General features: G+C 44.1%; 2 non-coding genes across 2 annotated transcripts; both read right to left on the reverse strand.

The window, feature by feature from the left end:
• Window positions 1–10,131: 10,131 nt before the first annotated feature.
• LOC140280797 (U2 spliceosomal RNA) lies at window positions 10,132–10,322 on the reverse strand. Its single transcript, XR_011909717.1, has one exon. It is a non-coding gene; the product is annotated as a U2 spliceosomal RNA (small nuclear RNA).
• A 327-nt stretch (window positions 10,323–10,649) lies between these two features.
• LOC140280591 (U5 spliceosomal RNA) lies at window positions 10,650–10,763 on the reverse strand. Its single transcript, XR_011909532.1, has one exon. It is a non-coding gene; the product is annotated as a U5 spliceosomal RNA (small nuclear RNA).
• Window positions 10,764–18,446: the final 7,683 nt, after the last annotated feature.

Below are 18,446 nucleotides of genomic sequence, written 5' to 3' on the forward strand. Positions count from 1 at the left end.
GGTTTGTAAAAAGCGGGTAAAAAAAGGTTCAAATGCCCGAATATACATCATCAAAAGCGGAAGCGGAGGTGTTCGGATGCAAGAAGGTGTGAACGTCCGACCAAAGTTTGTAAAAAGCAGTGAAAAGCGAGAAAAAGCATTTCGTGAGTTCTGCATGATTTGGGATTTTGCTTAAAAAATGCATTACTTCACTCAAACTATGTTAAAACTGATTTGTCCTTCATATTTACCATGTCTGGAAATATTTAAACAAAAAAACAACGTTGTACTTTGCAGTAAAAGAAAGAGCAAATCTAAAGTTTCAGGAATCCGAGTATAAGCCTGCTTTCATGAGTTCTGCACGATTTCGGATTTTGCTATAAAATGAATTGCTTTGCTCAAACCAAGTTAAAACTGCTTTGTCCTTCCATATTCATCAATGTCTAGATCGACTTCAACAAAGAAAAACATTGGACTTTGCAGTAGAAGAAGTTGAAATCCATCTACACATTGATAAATATGAAAGACAAAGCAGTTCCCACTTGCCCATAAGAAAATAAGCTTATTCTCGGATTCCTGATCCTTCAGTGTTGCTCTTTCTTCTACTGCAAAATACAATGTTGTTCTTTGTTGAAGTCAATCTAGACATTGATAAATATGAAGGAAAAAGCAGTTTTAACTTGGTTTGAGTGAATTAATTCATTTTATACATAAAATCCGAAATCGTGCAGAACTCATGAAAATAAGCTTATTCTCGGATTCCTAAAACTTTTGATTTGCACTTTCTTTTACTGCAAAGTACAACGTTTTTTGTTGAAATCTATCTAGACATTGATTACATTCACACCTACTTGCAGTCGAACACCTTCTCATCCACTTATGATCATGTGCGGTTGGGCTTTCGCACCTTTTCTTACCCATTTTTCAGTTATTATGGGTGGACATTCAGACCTTCTTGCAGCCGAAAACCTCCGCTCCTCTTTTGATCATACATTGTCGGGCATTCACACCTTGTCTTACCCGCTTTTTACAAACTTTAGTCGGACATTCAAACCTTCTTGCAGCTGAACCACCTCCGCTCCCTGTTTTGATCATATATGGTCTGGCAATACTACCTTTTCTTACCCGTTTGTGAGTAATTATGGCTGGACATTCACACCTACTTGCAGCCGAACACAACCTCTCTCGCTTTTGATGATGTATGGACCGGCATTCTTACCTTTTCTAACACATTTTTCAGCAATTATGGTCGGAGATTCACACCTACTGACAGCCGAACAACTCCGCTCCCGCATTTGATGGTGTATATTCGGGCATTCTCACCCTTTCTCATCAGCTTTTTGCAAATTATGATCTGACATTCACACCTACTTGAAGTCGAACAGCTCTGCTCCCGCTTTTGATTATGTTTGGTTGGATATTCGAACATTTTCTTAATGCTTTTTACAAACTTTGGTCGGACGTTCACACCGTCTTGCAGCCGAAAACCTCCGCTTCCGCTTTTGATGGTGTATAGTCGGGCATTCGAGCCTTTTCTTACCCACCTATTACTTACTATGGTTGGACATTCAAACCTTCTTGTAGCCGAACACATCCGCTCGTGCTTTTGATGATGTATGATTTGGCATTCGCACCTTTTCTTACCCATTTTTCAGTAATTATTGGTCGGACATTCAGACCTTCTTGCACCTGAACACCTCTGCTCCCGCTTTTGATGGTGTATAGTCGGGCTTTCGAGCCTTTTCTTCCCCGATTTTTACAAATTATGGTTGGACATTCAGACCTTGCAGCCGAAAACCTCCGCTCCCTCTATTGATCATACATTGGCATTCGCACCTTGTCTTACACGGTTTTTACAAACTTTAGTCAGACATTTACACCTTGCAGCTGAACCACCTCCATTCCCTGTTTTGATCATGTGTGGTCTGGAAATACTACCTTTTCTTCCCCCGTTTGTGAGTAATTATGGCTGGACATTCACACCTACTTGCAGCCGAAAAACCACCTCTCCCGCTTTTGATGATGTATTGTCCGGCATTCTAGTCTTTTCTATCACATTTTTCAGCAATTATGATCTGACATTCACACCTACTTGCAGTCGAACAGCTCTGCTCCCGCTTTTGATGGTATATATTCGGGTATTCGAACCTTCTCTTACCCGCTTTTTACAAACCATGGTTGGACTTTCATACCTTCTTGTAGCTGAACAACTCCACTCCTGCTTTTGATGATTTATGGTTGGACATTCGAATCTTTTCCTACCCATTTTTCAGTAATTATAGGTGGATATTCACATCTTCTTGCAGCTGAACACCTCCTCTCCCGCTAATGATCATGTAAGGTTTGATATTCGAAAATTTTCTTTCATGTTTTAAAGCAATTATTAATGGACATTCACACCTACTTGCAGCCGAACACCACCTCTCCCGCTTTTGATGATGTATGGACCGGCATTCTTACCTTTTCTAACACATTTTTCAGCAATTATGGTTGGAGAATCACACCTACTCACAGCCGAACAACTCCGCTACCGCATTTGATGGTGTATAGTCGGGATTTCTCACCCTTTCTCATCAGCTTTTTGCAAATTATTCTCTGACATTCACACCTAATTGCAGTCGAACAGCTCTGCTCCCGCTTTTGATTATGTTTGGTTAGATATTCGAACCTTTTCTTAACTGCTTTTTTACAAACTTTGGTCGGACGTTCACACCTTCTTGCAGCCGAACACCTACACTTCCGGTTTTGATAGTGTATATTCGGGCATACGAACCTTTTTTTACCCGCTTTTTACAAACCATGGTCGGACTTTCACACCTTCTCTTAGCTGAACAACTCCGCTCCCTCTTTTGATTGTGTACAGTCGGGTATTTTAACCTTTTCTTACCCGCTTTTTACCAACTATGATCGGACATTCACACCGTCTTACAGCGGAACACCTCCGCTCCCTCTTTTGATGGTGTATGTTCGGGCATTCGAACCTTTTCTTACCCGCTTTTTACAAACCAGGGTCGGACTTTCACACCTTTTAGTAGCCGAACAACTCCGCTCCCGCTATTGATTGTGTACAGTCGGGTATTTTAACCTTTTCTTACCCGCTTTTTACCAACTATGGTCGGACATTCACACCGTCTTACAGCGGAACACCTCCTCTCCCGCTTATGATCATGTACGGTTTGATATTCGAAAATTTACTTTCTTGTTTTAAAGCAATTATTGATGGACATTCAAACCTTCTTTTTGATGGTGTATATTCGGGCTTTCGAGCCTTTTCTTCCCGGTTTTTACAAACCATGGTCGGACTTTCACACCTTCTTGTAGCCGAACAACTCCGCTCCTGCTATTGATTGTGTACAGTCGGGTATTTTAACCTTTTCTTACCTGCTTTTTACCAACTATGGTCGGACATTCACACCGTCTTACAGCGGAACACCTCTGCTCCCACTTTTGATGGTGTATAGTCGGGCATTCGAACCTTTTCTTACCCGCTTTTTACAAACTATTGTGGGACATTCAAACCTTCTTGTATCCGAAAACCTCCGCTCTCTCTTTTGATCATACATTGTCGGACATTCGCACCTTTTCTTACCCGCTTTTTACAAACCATGGTTGGACTTTCACACCTTCTTGTAGCCGAACACATCCGCTCCCGCTATTGATTGTGTACAGTCGGGTATTTTAACCTTTTCTTACCCGCTTTTTACCAACTATGGTCGGACATTCACATCTTCGTACAGCGGAACACCTCCGCTCCCTCTTTTGATGGTGTATGTTCGGGTATTCAAACCTTTTCTTACCCGCTTTTTCCAAACTATGGTCGGCTATTCACAGCTTCCTCTCCACCATACTTGTATGGTTGGATATTCACACCCACTTGCATCCGAAGACCACTGCCCCAAATTTTTTTGATATTTAGTCGGACATTCGCACCTTACCCGCTTTTGGCAAACTATGGCCTTCTTGCAGCCAAACACCTCTGATCTCGCATTTGATGATGTAAGGTTTGGCATTCAGACCTTGCTTCACCTGCTTTTCACCAAATATAGTCGGACATTCACACCTTCTTGCAGCCGAACACTTCCGCTCCACCTTTTAGTGTTCTATCACACCTTTTTTTCACCGCATTTTATACATTATGGTCGGAAATTTTCAACCACTCTCATCCGAAGACCTCTCCTCCCGCTTTCTTTAATATATTTGAACTTTAGTCGGACATTCAAACCTTCTTGCAGCTGAACCACCTCCGCTCCCTGTTTTGATCATATATGGTCTGTCAATACTACCTTTTCTTACCCGTTTGTGAGTAATTATGGCTGGACATTCACACCTACTTGCAGCCGAACACAACCCCTCTCGCTTTTGATGATGTATGGACCGGCATTTTTACCTTTTCTAACACATTTTTCAGCAATTATGGTCGGAGATTCACACCTACTGACAGCCGAACAACTCCGCTCCCGCATTTGATGATGTATAGTCGGGCATTCTCACCCTTTCTCATCAGCTTTTTGCAAATTATGATCTGACATTCACACCTACTTGCAGTCGAAAAGCTCTGCTCCCGCTTTTGATTATGTTTGGTTGGATATTCGAACCTTTTCTTAACTGCTTTTTACATATTTTCGTTGGACGTTCACACCTTCTTGTAGCCGAACACTTCCACTCCTGCTTTTGATGATGTATGGTTGGGCATTCACACCTTTTTTTTGCCCATTTTTCAGGAATTATGGGTGGACATTCACACCTTGCAGCTGAACACCTCCTATCCCACTTATGATCATGTGCGGTTTGATTTTCGAAAAGTTTCTTTCATGTTTTCTAGCAATTATTGATGGACATGTAGACCTTCTTGCAGCTGAACACCTCCGCTCCCGCTTTTGATCATAAATTGTCAGGCATTCGCACCTTGTCTTACCCACTTTTTACAAACTTTAGTCGAACAGTCACACCTACTTGCAGCCGAACACAACCTCTCTCGCTTTTGATGATGTATGGACCGGCATTCTTACCTTTTCTAACACATTTTTCAGCAATTATGGTCGGAGATTCACACCTACTCACAGCCGAACAACTCCGCTCCCGCATTTGATGGTGTATAGTCGGGCATTTTCACCCTTTCTCATCAGCTTTTTGCAAATTATGATCTGACATTCACACCTACTTGCAGTCGAACAGCTCTGCTCCTGCTTTTGATTATGTTTGGTTGGATATTCGAACCTTTTCTTAACTGCTTTTTACAAACTTTGGTTGGACGTTCACACCTTCTTGTAGCCGAACACATGCACTCCTGCTTTTGATGATGTATGGTTGGGCATTCGCACCTTTTTTTTACCCATTTTTCAGGTATTATGGGTGGACATTCACACCTTCTTGCAGCTGAACACCTCCTCTCCCACTTATGATCATGTGTGGTTTGATTTTTGAAAATTTTCTTTCATGTTTTCTAGCAATTATTGATGCTCCCGCTTTTGATTATGTTTGGTTGGATATTCGAACCTTTTCTTAATGCTTTTTACAAACTTTGGTCGGACGTTCACACCGTCTTGCAGCCGAACACCTCCGCTTCCGCTTTTGATGGTGTATAGTCGGGCATTCGAGCCTTTTCTTACCCACCTATTACTTACTATGGTTGGACATTCAAACCTTCTTGTAGCCGAACACATCCGCTCCTGCTTTTGATGATGTATGATTTGGCATTCGCACCTTTTCTTACCCATTTTTCAGTAATTATTGGTCGGACATTCAGACCTTCTTGCACCTGAACACCTCTGCTCCCGCTTTTGATGGTGTATAGTCGGGCTTTCGAGCCTTTTCTTCCCCGATTTTTACAAATTATGGTTGGACATTCAGACCTTGCAGCCGAAAACCTCCGCTCCCTCTTTTGATCATACATTGGCATTCGCACCTTGTCTTACACGGTTTTTACAAACTTTAGTCAGACATTCACACCTTGCAGCTGAACCACCTCCATTCCCTGTTTTGATCATGTGTGGTCTGGAAATACTACCTTTTCTTCCCCCGTTTGTGAGTAATTATGGCTGGACATTCACACCTACTTGCAGCCGAAAAACCACCTCTCCCGCTTTTGATGATGTATTGTCCGGCATTCTAGTCTTTTCTATCACATTTTTCAGCAATTATGATCTGACATTCACACCTACTTGCAGTCGAACAGCTCTGCTCCCGCTTTTGATGGTATATATTCGGGTATTCGAACCTTCTCTTACCCGCTTTTTACAAACCATGGTTGGACTTTCATACCTTCTTGTAGCTGAACAACTCCACTCCTGCTTTTGATGATTTATGGTTGGACATTCGAATCTTTTCCTACCCATTTTTCAGTAATTATAGGTGGATATTCACATCTTCTTGCAGCTGAACACCTCCTCTCCCGCTAATGATCATGTAAGGTTTGATATTCGAAAATTTTCTTTCATGTTTTAAAGCAATTATTAATGGACATTCACACCTACTTGCAGCCGAACACCACCTCTCCCGCTTTTGATGATGTATGGACCGGCATTCTTACCTTTTCTAACACATTTTTCAGCAATTATGGTTGGAGAATCACACCTACTCACAGCCGAACAACTCCGCTACCGCATTTGATGGTGTATAGTCGGGATTTCTCACCCTTTCTCATCAGCTTTTTGCAAATTATGATCTGACATTCACACCTAATTGCAGTCGAACAGCTCTGCTCCCGCTTTTGATTATGTTTGGTTAGATATTCGAACCTTTTCTTAACTGCTTTTTTACAAACTTTGGTCGGACGTTCACACCTTCTTGCAGCCGAACACCTACACTTCCGGTTTTGATAGTGTATATTCGGGCATACGAACCTTTTTTTACCCGCTTTTTACAAACCATGGTCGGACTTTCACACCTTCTCTTAGCTGAACAACTCCGCTCCCTCTTTTGATTGTGTACAGTCGGGTATTTTAACCTTTTCTTACCGCTTTTTACCAACTATGATCGGACATTCACACGGTCTTACAGCGGAACACCTCCGCTCCCTCTTTTGATGGTGTATGTTCGAGCATTCGAACATTTTCTTACCCGCTTTTTACAAACCAGGGTCGGACTTTCACACCTTTTAGTAGCCGAACAACTCCGCTCCCGCTATTGATTGTGTACAGTCGGGTATTTTAACCTTTTCTTACCCGCTTTTTACCAACTATGGTCGGACATTCACACCGTCTTACAGCGGAACACCTCCTCTCCCGCTTATGATCATGTACGGTTTGATATTCGAAAATTTACTTTCTTGTTTTAAAGCAATTATTGATGGACATTCAAACCTTCTTTTTGATGGTGTATATTCGGGCTTTCGAGCCTTTTCTTCCCGGTTTTTACAAACCATGGTCGGACTTTCACACCTTCTTGTAGCCGAACAACTCCGCTCCTGCTATTGATTGTGTACAGTCGGGTATTTTAACCTTTTCTTACCTGCTTTTTACCAACTATGGTCGGACATTCACACCGTCTTACAGCGGAACACCTCTGCTCCCACTTTTGATGGTGTATAGTCGGGCATTCGAACCTTTTCTTACCCGCTTTTTACAAACTATGGTGGGACATTCAAACCTTCTTGTATCCGAAAACCTCCGCTCCCTCTTTTGATGGTGTATGTTCGGGTATTCAAACATTTTCTTACCCGCTTTTTCCAAACTATGGTCGGCTATTCACAGCTTCCTCTCCACCATACTTGTATGGTTGGATATTCACACCCACTTGCATCCGAAGACCACTGCCCCAAATTTTTTTGATATTTAGTCTGACATTCGCACCTTACCCGCTTTTGGCAAACTATGGCCTTCTTGCAGCCAAACACCTCTGATCTCGCATTTGATGATGTAAGGTTTGGCATTCAGACCTTGCTTCACCTGCTTTTCACCAAATATAGTCGGACATTCACACCTTCTTGCAGCCGAACACTTCCGCTCCACCTTTTAGTGTTCTATCACACCTTTTTTTCACCGCATTTTATACATTATGGTTGGAAATTTTGACATCTGCCTTACATGTAACAGATTAGCGGTTTAGCAGTTTTAATTTAGTTTGAGTGAAGGAATTCATTTTATAGCAAAATCCGAAATCGTGAAGAACTCATGAAAGTAAGCTTATTCTCGGATTCCTGAAACTTTAGATTTGCTATTTCTTTTACTGCAAAGTACAACGTTGGTTTTTTTGTTTAAATCTTTCAAGACATGGTAAATATGATTTTTATATATATAATAAATATATTTATTTCTGTTTACAATATATGACATGTAATAGAACTGAACCGGACCGGGGGACAAGGAAAGAAGAAGAAGAGGAAAGAAGAGAAAAACAGAACATACATCGCATACAACACAGCTGTGGATATAGATGACCTGAGACGACATGATAATACATCAACTGCTTAGCGACCATGCTACTGGACTAATGAATGTGGTTGTGTGTGTGTGAGAACATGCAACACCCATGGCACAGGACCTACATGATAACCGTGCTTAGTTATGAGTGTATAAGCGTACAGGGCCACAATCCACAGCCCCCCCAAGCAATCAGAAGCAGGCAGAGAGGGCCACAAGACCCAGGCCACCAGCAGCCCCCACAGAGCACAGAACCCAGGAAGCCCACCGCAGGGGCAACCACGCATCCACCCAGAAGACTGCAGAGGAAGCCCCCGGAAAGAGCCCCCATAAGCATAGGGCAGAGGCCTTCCGGGAGCCAGGGGCAACAGCCCACCGACGTCGCCAGGCCCCAGCCGCCCAGACATGGGCCGTGCACTGGATCCCCCAGGAGCCCGAGCGCCCCCAAACCCCCCGGCAGAGGCCCCACCCAATACCCAGGAGGGCCAAGCGCCCCAGACAGCCACACAGTGGGTCAGTGCCTGCCCCAGCACCCCTGGCCAAGTGCCCTGGGAGTCAAGACGTGCCCACAGGTGGGTGAAGTCGCGAGCAGCGGAGAGAGGCCACGCCGCCCCCCCCCATCGGGAGAAGCACAGGCAGGCCAGGCGACAGCAAGTCCAAGATCCAGGCCCAATCATTACCACACACACTTTCATGTCCCATACATCCACACGTCCTCCCTCCCTCGACTCCGCTGGGGTGTAGTGCAGCGGGCACACCAGGGGGCCAGCAGCCCCCCAGCCACCACAGACCCCAAACCAGCAGAACAATTAATTAATCCTCCTGGCCCCTCCCGCCCCGAGCAGCAACCAGGAAGCAGGGGTGTGCGAAGAAGACCCCTCCCCTCACCCTTCTGGCTCTTCAATATTTTCTAATAGTGAGCAATTAAAATTGAGGGGCAGCCAAACTTGTAGAACTGGGAGCGTGGCCCTCTGGGCAGCCTACATACCCAAAGAGCCCCGCCCACCAGATGCCACTCAGTGTAACCACCCCCCAAGACCTAATGTGTGTGTGTGAGTGTGTTTGATAAGTAGTAATGTCTAAGGTGTAATTAAAACAGGGGTGGGAACTGCAGAGGGCAACTACTGCAGAGTCCACTACACCCCACCGAACACACACGCCCCCAAAACCCTTCATGTGTGAGTGTGTGCTGTGTACAGGAGCCAGAAGGGAGAGGGGTATGGGGATATACACTGGGGGCAGCCAGGGACTGGCTGCAATAGGCATCCCCGCTACCAGGGAGCCAACACAGGACAGGAGGGCCTGATGTCCACCAGGCTCGGGGCCTGCAGCGACCATATTCTGGGAGCTACTGTACCCCCAGAAGGTACCCATCCCGCCCCACCCCACTCAACCCAACCCCACTCCGGAGGACCTCTACAAAAAACAAACAAACAACAACAAAAAACAAACAAACAAACCACCCGGTCACACCAGTCGCAGCAGCCCGGGCCTGAGACCCACCATCACCCAGGCCCCCCCTCAACAGGTGCGCTCTTGTGAAAAAGCAAACAGCGGCAGCAACAAAAACACAACGGGAACACCGTATTGAGGCTTTGTTCTGACCGCTCATTTGGTATGGCGTTTCTTTCAAGCAATTCTCCCGGTTAGCCCGCACTCGGCTCGCTCCCAGAGCCGTGTTAAAGTCTACTTCGCATTCACTCTCTTTTCTCAGCAGACTAAAAGAAAGTTTCATCTTGGGCTCCCTGAAACTTGCATCCTGCACCGCTGTTTGCTTTTTCACAAGAGTAGAGAAGAGCGCACCGTTCCCAGCGGCACTGCAGTACGGGGTCAATGCTTGGAGTGAACGGAGCAAGCTAATTTTTCAACTCCTATTGCTAAAAATCCATTTAATATGTAGTCCTCGTAGAGAGGACATATCAGATATTAAACTGATAAGAACAGATACTACACTTGATCTTAGCCAAAAGGCCGAGAAGCGACAACTGTCCACTGGTTCACGTCCGAATGCCCTTCCTGGCACAATGCGCACTTGTCCGCTAACACCCCTGTTCTTTTTATGGCCATAGGTGGCCAGAGTGTCACTTTGCACCTCCGCCCACCTGCTGCACTGAGCACTCTTCAGCCCTTTTAAATGGTATAACTTTGCACTCCCGCACGCTCCAGCAAGCACCATTCAAGCACCATTCAAGCAACAACTTTGCACTCCAGCTTCGAACATCGGCACAGTCGCAACAAGTAAGGCGACTCTACTCAGAGAAGTCACTCTGCACAGTAACAAGATTTCTTTTGCACAGACAGAAAGGGCTTCACCCGCAAAGGTAAAGCCTGCCAAAAATAGAAACAACTCATTAGTGCTGCTCTCCACAGAAGTCTTTAGTAAAAGGCGAAAGACTTGTACGTTATGAAGAGAAACCAGAGTACGATTATCCGTCACTGCGGGAGCAGGGCATCAGGCTAGTTGGCATAGCCACCTTCCCCATGGTGAGCTTTGCTTGGTTGAGACGCTTGCCCCCCCCCCCCACTTGCTCCTCGGCTGACCAAGTAGGAACAATCGGGCCCTATTCGATGGCTGCCTTGTCTTTTACTCTGTGCAAAAGACAAGGCAGCAACAAAAACACCACGGGAAAACCGTATTGAGGCTTTGTTCTGACCGCTCATTTGGTGTCGCGTTTCTTTCAAGCAATTCTCCCGGTTAGCCCACACTCGGCTCGCTCCCAGAGCCGTGTTAAAGTCTACTTCGCATTCACTCTCTTTTCTCAGCAGACTCTTGGGATTTTATCTATAAAATGAATTCCTTCACTCAAACTATGTTAAAACTGCTTTGTCCTTCATATTTACCATGTCTAGAAAGATCTAAACGAAAAAAAAACAACGTTGTACTTTGCAGTAAAAGAAAGAGCAAATCTAAAGTTTCAGGAATCCGAGAATAAGCTTACTTTCATGAGTTCTTCACGATTTCGGATTTTGCTATAAAATGAATTCCTTCACTCAAACTAAATTAAAACTGCTAAACCGCTAATCTGTTACATGTAAGGCAGATGTCAAATTCACCGAAATAGGATCTAAGGGTATTCGGCCAATCGAGCTGTAGCAGCTTTGGTAAAAGAGTATAAGTTGAAGAGTTTGTGAATAAAGGTGTGCGCACACATAGTGAGCTGTAGGAAAATAGGCAGGGAGCAATGCCGGCTGGGGTATATGTTCTTGTATGTTGTCTGACTGTTTGATTTGAATGTGTTGTGTAAGTGTCCTGTTGAATGTTACATGTTTGGATTTTGACACTTCACTGTGGTTGTTAACTGTGTGGTGTGTCCTGAAATGTTATATGTTTGGGCTGTGTGACATGCTTAATGCTTGTCAGTAGCTACCCACTTATTCATATATAGCAACTGACAACATAAGAAGTTTCAACGATAAACAACGTTGTACTTTGTAGAATGAGAAAGAACTTCTTCAGCAATAAGCATCTCTCGACATATGACGAAATACAGATTTTGCTATAAAATTAATTCCTTCTATCAGCCTGACTTAAAACTGTTTGTCCTCCTTATTTATCCACTTCAAATCAAGTTTCAACAATTAAAAAAATGTTGTAGTTTGAGACAAAACAACTTCATCTTAAGCAATCAGTAGGGTAAGAAAGGGTAAGAAAAGGTGCAAATGCCAACCATACATCACTAAAAGGTGGAGCGGAAGTATTCGGCTGCAAGTAGGTGCGAATGCCTGACAATGTATGATTAAAAGAGGGAGCGGAGGTTTTCGGCTGCAAGGTCTGAATGTCCAACCATAATTTGTAAAAACCGGGGAAGAAAAGGCTCGAAAGCCCGACTATACACCATCAAAAGCGGGAGCGGAGGTGTTCGGCTGCAAGTAGGTGTGAATGTTCGACCATAATTTGTAAAAAGCGGGTAAGAAAAGGTTTGAATGCCCGACTATATATTAACCAAAGCAGGAGGAGAGGTCTTCGGATACGAGTGGGTGAGAATTTACAACCATAATCTATAAAATGCGGTGAAAAAAAAGGTGTGAATACCCCATAGAACACTAAAAGGTAGAGCGGAAGTGTTCGGCTGCAAGAAGGTGTGAATGTCTGACCATAGTTTGTAAAAAGCGGGTAAGAAAAGGTTGGAATGCCCGAACATACACCATCAAAGGAGGGAGCGGAGGTGTTCCGCTGTAAGAAGGTGTGAATGTCCGACCATAGTTGGCAAGAAGCAGGTAAGAAAAGGTTAAAATACCCGATTGTACACAATCAATAGCGGGAGCAGAGTTGTTCCACTACTAAAAGGTGTGAAAGTCCGACCATGGTTTGTAAAAAGCGGGTAAGAAAAGGTGTGAATGCCCGACAATGTATGATCAAAAGAGGGAGAGGAGGTTTTCGGCTGAAACAAGGTCTGAATGTCCATCCATATTTTGTAAAAATCTGGGAAGAAAAGGCTCGAAAGCCCGACTATACACCATCAACAGCTGGAGCGGAGGTGTTCAGCTGCAAGAAGGTCTGAATGTCCATCAATAATTGCTAGAAAACATGGAAGAGAATTTTCAAATATCAAACCGCACATGATCATAAGCGGGAGAGGAGGTGTTCAAATGCAAGAAGGTGTGAATGTCCACCCATAATTACTGCAAAATGGGTAAGAAAAGGTACGAATGCCCAACCATACATGATCCTAACAGGGAGCGGAGGTGTTTGGCTACGACAAGGTGTGTATGTACACCCATAATTAATGAAAAGCAGGCAACAAGTAGGTTTGAATACCCATCATCAAAAGCAGGAGTGGATGTGTTCGGCTACAAGAAGGTTTGAATGTCTGACCATAGTTTGTAAAAAGCGGGTAAGAAAAGGTTCGAATGCCCGAACATACACCATCAAAGGAGGGAGCGGAGGTGTTCCGCTGTAAGAAGGTGTGAATTTCTGACCATAGTTGGTAAAAAGCGGGTAAGAAAAGGTGAAAATACCCGACTGTACACAATCAATAGCGGGAGCGGAGTTGTTCGGCTACTAAAATGTGTGAAAGTCCGACCCTGGTTTGTAAAAAGCGGGTAAGAGAAGGTGCGAATGCCCGACAATGTATGATCAAAAGAGGGAGCGGAGGTTTTCGGCTGCAAGAAGGTCTGAATGTCCAACAATAATTTTGTAAAAACCGGGGAAGAAAAGGCTCGAAAGCCCGACTATACATCATCAAAAGCGGGAGCGGAGGTGTTCAGCTGCAAGAAGGTCTGAATGTCCATCAATAATTGCTAGAAAAAATTAAAGAAAATTTTCGAATATCAAACCACACATCATCATAAGCGGGAGAGGAGGTGTTCAGCTGCAAGAAGGTGTGAATGTCCGACCATAGTTTGTAAAAAATGGGTAAGAAAAGGTGCGAATGCTCAACCATACATCATCAAAAGCAGGAGTGGATGTGTTCGGCTAAAAGAAGGTTTGAATGTCCGACCATAGTTCGTAAAATGCGGGTAAGAAAAGGTTCGAATGCCCGAACATACACCATCAAAAGAGAGAGCGGAGGTGTTCCGCTGTAAGACGGTGTGAATGTCCAACAATAGTTGGTAAAAAGCGGGTAAGAAAAGGTGAAAATACCCGACTGTACACAATCAATAGCGGGAGCGGAGTTGTTCGGCTACTAAAAGGTGTGAAAGTCCGACCCTGGTTTGTAAAAAGTGGGTAAGAGAAGGTGCGAATGCCCGACAATGTATGATCAAAAGAGGGAGCGGAGGTTTTCGGCTGCAAGAAGGTCTGAATGTCCAACAATAATTTTGTAAAAACCGGGGAAGAAAAGGCTCGAAAGCCCGACTATACATCATCAAAAGCGGGAGCGGAGGTGTTCAGCTGCAAGAAGGTCTGAATGTCCATCAATAATTGCTAGAAAAAATGAAAGAAAATTTTCGAATATCAAACCACACATCATCATAAGCGGGAGAGGAGGTGTTCAGCTGCAAGAAGGTGTGAATGTCCGACCATAGTTTGTAAAAAATGGGTAAGAAAAGGTGCGAATGCTCAACCATACATCATCAAAAGCAGGAGTGGATGTGTTCGGCTAAAAGAAGGTTTGAATGTCCGACCATAGTTCGTAAAATGCGGGTAAGAAAAGGTTCGAATGCCCGAACATACACCATCAAAAGAGAGAGCGGAGGTGTTCCGCTGTAAGACGGTGTGAATGTCCAACAATAGTTGGTATAAAGCGGGTAAGAAAAGGTTAAAATACCCGACTGTACACAATCAATAGCGGGAGCGGAGTTGTTCGGCTACAAGAAGGTGTGAAAGTCCGACCATGGTTTGTAAAAAGTGGGTAAGAAAAGGTTCGAATGCCCGAATATATACCATCAAAAGCGGAAGCGGAGGTGTTCGGCTGCAAGAAGGTGTGAATGTCCGACCAAAGTTTGTAAAAAGCAGTGAAGAAAAGTTTCGAATATCCAACCAAACATAATCAAAAGCGGGAGCGGAAGTGTTCGGCTGTGAGTAGGTGTGAATGTCAAACCATAATTACTCACAAACCGGTAAGAAAAGGTAGTATTGCCAGACCATACATTATCAAAACAGGGAGCGGAGGTGGTTCAGCTGCAAGGTGTGAATGTCTGACTAAAGTTTATAAAAAGCGGGTAAGACAAGGTGCGAATGCCTGACAATGTATGATCAAATGAGGGAGCGGAGGTTTTCGGCTGCAAGGTCTGAATGTACAACCATAATTTGTAAAAACTGGGGAAGAAAAGGCTCGAAAGCCCGACTATACACCATCAAAAGCGGGAGCGGAGGTGTTCGGCTGCAAGTAGGTGTGAATGTTCGACCATAATTTGTAAAAAGCGGGTAAGAAAAGGTTTGAATGCCCGACTATATATTAACAAAAGCAGGAGGAGAGGTCTTCGGATAAGAGTGGGTGAGAATTTCCAACCATAATCAATAAAATGCGGTGAAAAAAAAGGTGTGAATACCCCATAGAACACTAAAAGGTGGAGCAGAAGTGTTCGGCTGCAAGAAGCTGTGACTGTTCAACTATATTTGGTGAAAAGCAGGTGAAGCAAGGTCTGAATGCCCAACCTTACATCATCAAAAACGAGATCAGAGGTGTTTGGCTGCAAGAAGGCCATAGTTTGCCAAAAGCGGGTAAGCTGCGAATGACCGACTAAATATCAACAAAAGTGGGGGCGGAGGTCTTCGGATGCAAGTGGGTGTGAATATCCCACCATACAAGTATGGTGGAGAGGAAGCTGTGAATGGCCGACCATAGTAAAAAGCGGGTGAGAAAAGGTGCGAATGTCCAATCATACATGATCAAAACAGGGAGCGGAGGTGTTTGGCTGCGACAAGGTGTGTATGTCCACCCATAATTAATGAAAAGCGGGCAACAAGTAGGTTTGAATACCCATCATCAAAAGCAGGAGTGGATGTGTTCGGCTACAAGAAGGTTTGAATGTCTGACCATAGTTTGTAAAAAGCGGGTAAGAAAAGGTTCGAGTGCCCGAACATACACCATCAAAAGAGGGAGCGGAGGTGTTCCGCTGTAAGACGGTGTGAATGTCCAACAATAGTTGGTAAAAAACGGGTAAGAAAAGGTTAAAATACCCGACTGTACACAATCAATAGCGGGAGCGGAATTTTTCGGCTACAAGAAGGTGTGAAAGTCCGACCATGGTTTGTAAAAAGCGGGTAAGAAAAGGTGCGAATGCCCGACAATGTATGATCAAAAGAGGGAGTGGAGGTTTTCGGCTGCAAGAAGGTCTGAATGTCCAACCATAATTTGTAAAAACCGGGGAAGAAAAGGCTCGAAAGCCCGACTATACACCATCAAAAGTGGGAGCGGAGGTGTTTAGCTTCAAGACGGTGTTCAGCTTCAAGACGGTCTGAATGTCCATCAATAATTGCTAGAAAACATGAAAGAAAATTTTCGAATATCAAACTGCACATGATCATAAGCAGGAGAGGAGGTGTTCAGCTGCAAGAAGGTGTGAATGTCTACCCATAATTACTGAAAAATGGGTAAGAAAAGGTGCGAATGCCTAACCATACATCATCAAAAGAGGGAGCGGAGGTGTTCCGCTGTAAGACGGTGTGAATGTCCGACCATAGATGGTAAAAAGCGGGTAAGAAAAGGTTAAATTACCCGACTGTACACAATCAAAAGAGGGAGCGGAGTTGTTCAGCTAAGAGAAGGTGTGAAAGTCCGACCTTGGTTTGTAAAAAGCGGGTAAGAAAAGGTTCGTATGCCCGAATATACACCATCAAAAGCGGAAGCGGAGGTGTTCGGCTGCAAGATATTGTGAACGTCCGACCAAAGTTTGTAAAAAGCAGTTAAGAAAAGGTTTGAATATCTAACCAAACATAAGAATGAGTCTTTTCCGCTGTAGAATGCCCGACTATAGACCATCAAATGCGGGAGCGGTGGTGTTCGGCTCTGAGTAGGTGTGAATGTCCGACCATAATTGCTGAAGAATGTGTTAGAAAAGGTAAGAATGCTGGACCATACATCATCAAAAGCGGTAGAGGTGGTGTTCGGCTGCAAAAAGGTGTGACTGTTCGACTAAAGTTTGTAAAAAGTGGGTAAGACAAGGTGCGAATGCCTGACAATGTATGATCAAAAGCGGGAGCGGAGGTGTTCAGCTGCAAGAAGGTCTACATGTCCATCAATAATTGCTAGAAAACATGAAAGAAACTTTTCGAAAATCAAACCGCACATGATCATAAGTGGGAGAGGAGGTGTTCAGCTGCAAGAAGGTGTGAATGTCCACCCATAATACCTGAAAAATGGGTAAAAAAAAGGTGCGAATGCCCAACCATACATCATCAAAAGCAGGAGTGCATGTGTTCAGCTACAAGAAGGTGTGAACGTCCAACCAAAATATGTAAAAAGAAGTTAAGAAAAGGTTCGAATATCCAACCAAACATAATCAAAAGCGGGAGCAGAGCTGTTCGACTGCAAGTAGGTGTGAATGTCAGATCATAATTTGCAAAAAGCTGATGAGAAAGGGTGAGAATGCCCGACTATACATCATCAAATGCGGGAGCGGAGTTGTTCGGCTGTGAGTAGGTGTGAATCTCCGACCATAATTGCTGAAAAATGTGTTAGAAAAGGTAAAAATGCCGGTCCATACATCATCAAAAGCGAGAGAGGTTGTGTTCGGCTGCAAGTAGGTGTGAATGTCCAGCCATAATTACTCACAAACGGGTAAGAAAAGGTAGTATTGCCAGACCATATATGATCAAAACAGGGAGCGGAGGTGGTTCAGCTGCAAGAAGGTTTGAATGTCCAACTAAAGTTCAAATATATTAACAAAAGCGGGAGGAGAGGTCTTCGGATGAAAGTGGTTGAAAATTTCCAACCATAATGTATAAAATGCGGTGAAAAAAAAGGTGTGATAGAACACTAAAAGGTGGAGCGGAAGTGTTCGGCTGCAAGAAGGTGTGAATGTCCGACTATATTTGGTGAAAAGCAGGTGAAGCAAGGTCTGAATGCCCAACCTTACATCATCAAAAGAAGGATCAGAGTTGTTAGGCTGCAAGAAGGCCATAGTTTGCCAAAAGCGGGTAAGGTGCGAATGTCCGACTAAATATCAACAAAATTTGGGGCGGAGGTTTTCGGATGCAAGTGGGTGTGAATATCCCACCATACAAGTATGGTGGAGAGGAAGCTGTGAATAGCCGACCATAGTTTGGAAAAAGCGGGTAAGGAAAGGTTTGAATGCCCGAACATACACCATCAAAAGAGGGAGCGGAGGTGTTCCGCTGTACGAAGGTGTGAATGTCCGACCATACTTGGTAAAAAGCGGGTAAGAAAAGGTTAAAATACCCGACTGTACACAATCAATAGCGGGAGCGGATGTGTTCGGCTACAAGAAGGTGTGACAGTACGACCATGGTTTGTAAAAAGCGGGTAAGAAAAGGTGCGAATGTCCGACAATGTATGATCAAAAGAGAGAGCGGAGGTTTTCGGATACACGAAGGTTTGAATGTCTTACCAAAGTTTGTAAAAAGCGGGTAAGAAAAGGTTCGAATGCCCGACTATACACCATAAAAAGCGGGAGCGGAGGTGTTCCGCTGTAAGACGGTGTGAATGTCCGACCATAGTTGGTAAAAAGCGGGTAAGAAAAGGGTAAAATACCCGACTGTAC

This window comes from Leuresthes tenuis, unplaced genomic scaffold, assembly GCF_036924035.1.
Source record: "Leuresthes tenuis unplaced genomic scaffold, fLeuTen1.0.hap1 SCAF_21, whole genome shotgun sequence".
NCBI classification, from domain to species: domain Eukaryota; kingdom Metazoa; phylum Chordata; class Actinopteri; order Atheriniformes; family Atherinopsidae; genus Leuresthes; species Leuresthes tenuis.